The sequence below is a fragment of the Danio rerio genome, chromosome 6 (genome assembly GCF_052040795.2).
Source record: "Danio rerio strain M-AB ecotype USA chromosome 6, GRCz13ab, whole genome shotgun sequence".
In the NCBI taxonomy this organism is placed as follows: Eukaryota; Metazoa; Chordata; class Actinopteri; order Cypriniformes; family Danionidae; genus Danio; species Danio rerio.
This window is the reverse complement of record NC_141026.1, coordinates 32127501-32134877: the sequence shown is the minus strand read 5'-3', so window position 1 is coordinate 32134877 and position 7377 is coordinate 32127501. Positions and strand designations below refer to the sequence as shown.

Sequence of the window (7377 nt, the reverse complement as noted above, 5' to 3'; positions counted from 1 at the left end):
ACAGCGGAAACCCATCCAGCCGCAACCCATCTCTGGGTGAACATCCACACACATTCACACACACACACACATTCACACACACACACACACACACATTCACACACACACACACACACACACATACACACACACACACACACATTCACACACATTCACACACACACACACACACACACACACACACACACACACACACACACACACACACACACACACACACACACACACACACACACACACACACACACAACGGACAATTTAGCCTATACCCAATTCCCCTGTACCGCATGTCTTTGGACTGTGGGCGAAACTGGAGAACCCAGAGGAAACACACGCGAATGCAGGGAGAACATGCAAACTCCTCACAGAAACCCCAACTGAGCCGAGGCTTGAACCAGCGACTCCGCGAACTTCTTGCTGCGAGGTGACAGCACTACCTACTGCGCCACTGCCTCGCCCAGTGTGAATCATATATAATAAAAATAAAAAATTGTGAGCAAAAGTAATTACACCAGAGCCACGAAAAAAAGTCAATTAAACTTGCTTGATGATTTTCTGTAGTCAAACACTATTCAGTAGGGATGTAATGATTCACCTGACTCACGAGTCGATTCACAATACTAATCTCACGATTCACAAATCACAATTTTTAAACGGAATTATTTGAAACAAATTTTATGTAAACAAGAGCCCTTTAGTTCCTTTAATTTCTATTGCAATTTTAAAAACAAATAAAATCTAAAAATAAATAAATAAAAAACTTGATTAAAAAATTACTAATTATAAAGTAGAACAGAGACAGAAGTTGAACATGATTATGAAGGTGAATAATTAATATGACTTATATAATTAATTAGTAAAAGTATCAGTGTGATACACTTAAGAGGAGATAACCTTGAACATTTTAAATATTTTAATAAGAAGCAAATTATTAAAATATGCATAAACTAATTTGAAAAGGAGAGGATAAAAATAATCTAATTCCTAACAGCACAACTTTCTCATTCAGTCTGAAAACATCTTCACACTTTCGCTATGAAGAAACTGATGCACCGTATCAACTCCGCATCACTCGTGGAGCAAGAGGAGATGCAAATCATCCAATTAAAAATTTAAAAAACAAATTGGTGTATAGACATCTGTGACAATAGTTTTTCACTGTGGTGATGGTTAATGTGCATCATATTTGTTGTTCTGTTATTGCAAGTAAACAAATACTTGCACACAGTTTGTGTTTTGTCTGGTGCACTGTCATTTTACTTTGCCGCCACTGATGTGCAGGTAAAGTGAGATTATGCCTGTAAACACAGCCCCTCTGTTCAAAAAAATGTATTACGATTCGTTCAACATTTCTACCGATTTGAATGGTCACAGTTACAGATTTGCAATCGGCTCACGGTGAATCGTTACATCCCTAGTATTTAGGTATAGAAATTGAATAATGAAATGTAAAATAATACTATAGTTGTACATTGAATTAATTCAGTAAAATAATGCTTCATTAGTTACAAATGTACTTTTTTGTGCCTGAATGCTCTTTTGAAATGCCTTTAAAACACGACAACAAAAAAAACTTTCACTCTGTTATGGTTATACATTGCTATGCCTCAACAAATCTCATGTATTCTTAACTGTTGTGCTGATCAATTATAATCCCAAATCAACATTGCACATCCTGCAGTGTGTGCAGACACACACATTGCGATATCGATGCTGAAACATGTATTGTGCAGACCTATTTCAAGACAACAATTCAGATTTTTTTTTCTTCTGATGTTTGAAAAGAATAGGCAAATATGGTTATGTGCAAAAAATAGCATGTTAACGAGTCCTGTGCAAATCTCAGCTTAGTTTACTTAAAAGTTCTATGTAGCCTGTAGTGCAATTAGCTCTGTATGAAACAAACCCAGGTGTATTAAATGTAGTCGAAACATGAATCAAGTTACATGCTCTTTCCTAAAATTCTGGATCAACATTGTATGCATACAAAATAAGATCACCTATAAAAAATATCTTTTAAGAATAATACTAAACATTAGGTTCTTTAAAAGTTTTTTGCATTGTTATGGGCCGATAAAATAATCTTTTTGTTTGTGTACGTTTTACGGTGTCTTTCAATGTCGATGTTTGCAACCATTACGAAAAAACATAAATATAGAGATTTCGTCATATCCTGCCCCTTTACAGCAGTTCATTTTCATTCCTTTGCAAAGCCCAATTTTACGAGGAAATCAATGAAATCATGCAACATGATTTTAGAAGTACAGAACGTAGAACTGACGGATATTGCAAAAAATAAAATTAAAAAAACTTACAATACCATGTTCCATATCATTTTGTATGAATAATTATTGAATATTTTTAACAATCTATTTAGGAATATTAGGATTTTTGTATCCACTTTATTATAATTTATGAACATAACTAAGGCAAATGGCTTTAATAGTCAAAAACTAAAAAATATTTAAACAAAAATTTGGATAGCCTTCTAATAAAATAAACATAAGTGTTAAAGAGAATTTTAAACTTGATAAATAAAATGTTATAAAGTGTGTTCAATGGTAAAGCGTAAACACTGAACAATCAAAGCAAACTTTAAGGTGTGAATAATAATGATACAGTCAACCTCAAACTCTGTAAACAAAACAAATTATATTAATCAAATCTGAGCTTTCAAGTAAAGGAACCAGCCATTATTGTTCAAATACATATTGCTACTCTACAAATTGTGAAGTTAAATGACTACATTGCCCCTATGCTAAACAATCTTTCAGATGGGTAGCTAGTGGATAGGATGCACAAGAAAAGAAACCAAAAAGCCACTCTGGCGACATCCTTATATCCTTTTTTATTTACACTCCCCTTACTGCTGCTAGCCACCACACTGATTTTCGCGTGTGTTGCTATTCTAACCTGAAGTGACAAGCGTGAGCATGTGGTTTCCTTCACTATTTACAACGCGTTTTGCGCTTGCTCTCCCCTGCTGTCCATTAAGCGTTTTCTCAGAGGATGACAAACAGACAAACAGACATGTAAAATCATCTTTTATCTCAAGGTGTGCATCTATTCTAAATGGTCAACTTCAGGGGGGCCTAATCAGGGCTCGAAATTGCGACCATTTTAGTCGCATATGCGCCCGAAATTTAAGCTATGCGACTCATAATATATATTGGGAGCATTCGTGCGACTGCATATTATGGTTATAGTGCGATCTGTTTTTTTTTTTTCTAAAAACGTGGTAAATTCGCTCTTCCCTGCCGCTATATTGGTTCATATTAGCCGTCAATCACTCAAGACTTTCCGCTGTCAGATGACAGGGAGGGAGCTTTTGTGACCGCGGGGATTGCAAACGGCTGAAGAGTGAAAAGTACACTGAATCTCGATGCGTTGTATGCACAGCGTTCAGCCAACACAATCTCACGGCAATTCATAACTTTTTCATACGTTTCCTCGTGAGCAGGCTGCAACAGCGCAAATGTCCGCTAAAACACCATCGCCAAAGAAGCTTGCCTTTACTAAGTTTGATCTGATGCGGGTTATAACAAAGAACAGTATTGCGCCGGTGGGCATCGGGAGAATCCTGCTCTGCCCCCCTCATATATTGGGTCGGCTGACTCGCATGCTTTTCCACAAACACAGAAAAATGTAATTCAGCGCATAACGAGGCTGAGCATTAAAACGACACGAACCGAAACCAAAACTTTTAAAAGTGAGACTTTTCTTCCTTTCTTTTGTCCGTTCTTTCTTGAGGTCTATATTATTTTTCTATTTAATTACTTATGACTGCTTTGCAGCTTTCAGCATTGGATTAAATTATTTATTATATTATTTCGTTTGTTTTGTAGCAGAAATATTATTTATTAAATTGGCATGCATATAAAAACAATAGTACAAAATAAATATTTCTTACTACAATGCTTCATTTGTGTTTGATGCAAACCATCAATTTATTTTTCATTTTTCATAAATTAACAGTAGGACTTTATATAGCAGATAACTTGCATTAAAGCACATTCAAGGCATCATGATGATGAGAAATATTATTCATTATTAGTATTATTGTCATCATCATCATCATTAATATTTTATAATTATTCAACATTCATTTTGGAATTATTGCACAAATATGAAGTCATCACAGCATTAGTTAGATAGTTGTTTCTGGGTTTTGTTAGTCCCAATTGATGTTATTTTCAAATACAATAAATCCCTTAATATACAACTTGTCAAATATATCATTCATTTTTGGTGGATGCTCCTAATTTTTTTCTGGTGCTCCTAAATATTTCAGGTTGGGAGCACCGGTGCTACCAAGTAAGAAAGTTAATTTCGAGCCCTGCTAATGGTTAGAGAGTTGGACTTGGGTCTCGGTATTCATGAGCATCCCAATGCCCTGGGTGTGTGCTAACAAGTGTAAGATGTTTTGGATAAGAGCATATGCTAAATGCATACATGTGATGTAAATGTATAATTCATTCTGTATTATCAATGACCATTTTCCTCATGGGAACAAACAAAAACGGTTAAGCCAAAAATTACAGTTATTGCTATACTTCTTGAAGCACTTAGGGCCAACAACGTGATGAATACCAGGACACACACACACACACACACACTGCAAAGTCACCACAGCACAAAGTTGACAGACAGAGAAAAAGAAAGAGCATGAAAGGGTACAAAGGTACTGCATGTACTGTAGTCAAAAGTGTCAGCAGCCAAAAACTAGGGCAGGTGATCACCTTTTAAACCAATGCAAATATCAAGATTGAGATACTGAGACAAAAAAAATAGGTGGGCAAACATCTAATCTAAAACTCAAGAATGAGATTTAATTATGTGGTCAGAGTGTATGCGCTAATGTGAGTATGTGGAGGCAGTGAGTAATCCTGTGAAGTGAATGGGAAGTGACTCATTAAGAGTAGAAGTGTGAGGGCAGAATTCGGCCTCAGCACCCGCTAGCTCCCACCTGCTTTCAGGCCAGCAGCTCCACACAGACACACACAAACACACACACAAACACACACAAACCCACACACACACACACACACACACACACACACACACACACACACACACACAAACACACAAACACACAAACACACAAACACACAAACACACAAACACACACTTTACCCCAGTGACCCCTGCTTACATCCTCACTGCACTAAAACCACACAGTTTAAAGATTATTAGCAGGTTAGAATACCCCTATAATTCGAGTTAAAGAGACAGTACACTTAAAAATGAGAATTTACTTAATATTTACTCTTCCCCGAGAGGTTACAAACATATATGAGTATTTTCACTGTTGAACACAAAATAAGATATTTTGAAGAAAACTGAAAACCAGCCATTGACTTCATAAAAAAACAATTATGGTTTCCAGATTTCTTTAAATGATCTCATTTTGTGTTCAACGGAAGAAACAGACTCATAAAAGTTTGAAACAAGTAAGGCCCAAGTAAATAATGCAGAACTAGGGCTGCACAATATATTGTTTATATAGAAACTTTTCAGCATCGATACCGCAATGTGATAATTCGCAATAGTCACATCGTAGGATTCATTTTATTGAATTATTTTTTATCATTCAATCACTGTATTTAAGTACTGTTAGACTCTGAAAATGATAAACACTTTATTTTTGTTGAATCTTTTTTCTTGATTGTATGCAAACACTCACAAATCTGTAGACTGTTTATTAGATCTTCTGGAGATGCACTCCCACTGCAGAATCAGCCCAATTTGATCTAACATTATAAATTCTTTCCAGATAGAGATATTAAGTCATCTTGTGAAATTGTATTCATATAAAAAGCAAAATACAAAAAAAATATTGCAATCCTAGATTTTCTTTAATTATATTGAAGCCCTAGACAGAACTATCATTGGGTGAAATATCACTTTTGACACTAAAAATCCTAAATAAAACACAGAATTAATTGAATAAAACTGAATTTACCTTTTAACATGGAACAATGTACACATTTTGGATAAATAAATCAAAAGTAGTGGGGTACACAATCAAAACACAATAAGGATGGGTGTCTGAGAACTATAGATGACACAAAAGACTACTTATGAATATGAATCCTGATCTATAAATCTGCTACAAACATATTGAAGTGTGTTGTTGTCATTCTCTGCCGCTTTACTATTTAAGGACATGAAGATATAAACTTAACTGTATTTACTGAGCTAATATGAGTGCCACTTGACCAGCATTTTTTCATCATATCATGAACACATTAGGCATTGGAACGATAACCTGTTTAAAGGTATAACGTGGTTCTAAAATGTCAAGGTTTTAAAACCGTTAAAATTTTCTGTTATACCATTCCTAAGGTATTTGTATTTGTATTTTTTTTTTTTTTTGACAATTTTATTGAGTTTTTTAGGCCAAAATTAGAATAAGTCCCTCCACATTATAAGCTACTGGTCAGTCTATGATTCAGGAAATATCTGAAAAAAAATTCTCTCATAAACCAACATCCAACACGCTGTAGGGCTGAACAGAGCAGTGGCTTTACTTTATATCCAATGAAAAGAAAGATATCCAAAGATGCCTTTTTAAGTTGAAAAGAAATCTGTTTTTGAAAATAATGAAGACAGCAGAAGTCAATGATTTATGTGAATTAATAAGGTCGACATGTTACTGTTTCAAAACATTTTAAATATTAAACAAAAATATATCATGTTCAACAGGGTTTATAGCTAGACTTTTAAAAATAACTTTTTTTAGAGCAGTAATAACAATACCGTGATATCGCGAAATGGGATATTTTTACCCACAGATATCATACTATCAGAATCTTATACAGGCCCATGCCAAGAACACATAAATACTCACAGCAACTTCCCAAAAAGATAACAAAATTAAAGTTCAGTTTAATTTAAGTTTTTTTGTTCACTTTTTTTCCAAGTTCAAGTTTTCCTAATTTGGTAGTTTTGTGGAACTATTTAGAAATAGTGGTTAAATTAAATAGGCTTTATCCTTTCAATTAATTGGACATTTATTTTACTATTAAAAAGAAGTCAAGATGAGGGGCAAATGGGGTTAAAACAAACAGAATCTAGAAAAATGTCAAATAAAACATGGAATTTATTTTGTGGTGGGGGGTTTCAAAAGAAGTTTATACAGCCGTATATCCCTGTATGAATTTTTGTTTGAATATTTGTGAGATGTCACACACACACAAGATTGCATGAACTCGACTGCAAATGTGATATTGATTTCACAGTTCAACAATTTAGTCTTTTTTTTTGCAATTAAAAATGATTTCAATGACATAAAATACTTGCTTATTAGCCAATTATTCTAAAAGCAACTTACCAGATTATTTAAAATTAGTCTAATAATTTTTAACATCTATAATT

The 7377-nt window shown here is 34.4% G+C and overlaps 1 protein-coding gene across 24 annotated transcripts in view; it reads right to left on the bottom strand.

Moving 5' to 3' along the window:
* Positions 1 to 7377, bottom strand: part of dlg1a (discs large MAGUK scaffold protein 1a) — a 220470-nt gene that overhangs the window by 195026 nt on the left and 18067 nt on the right.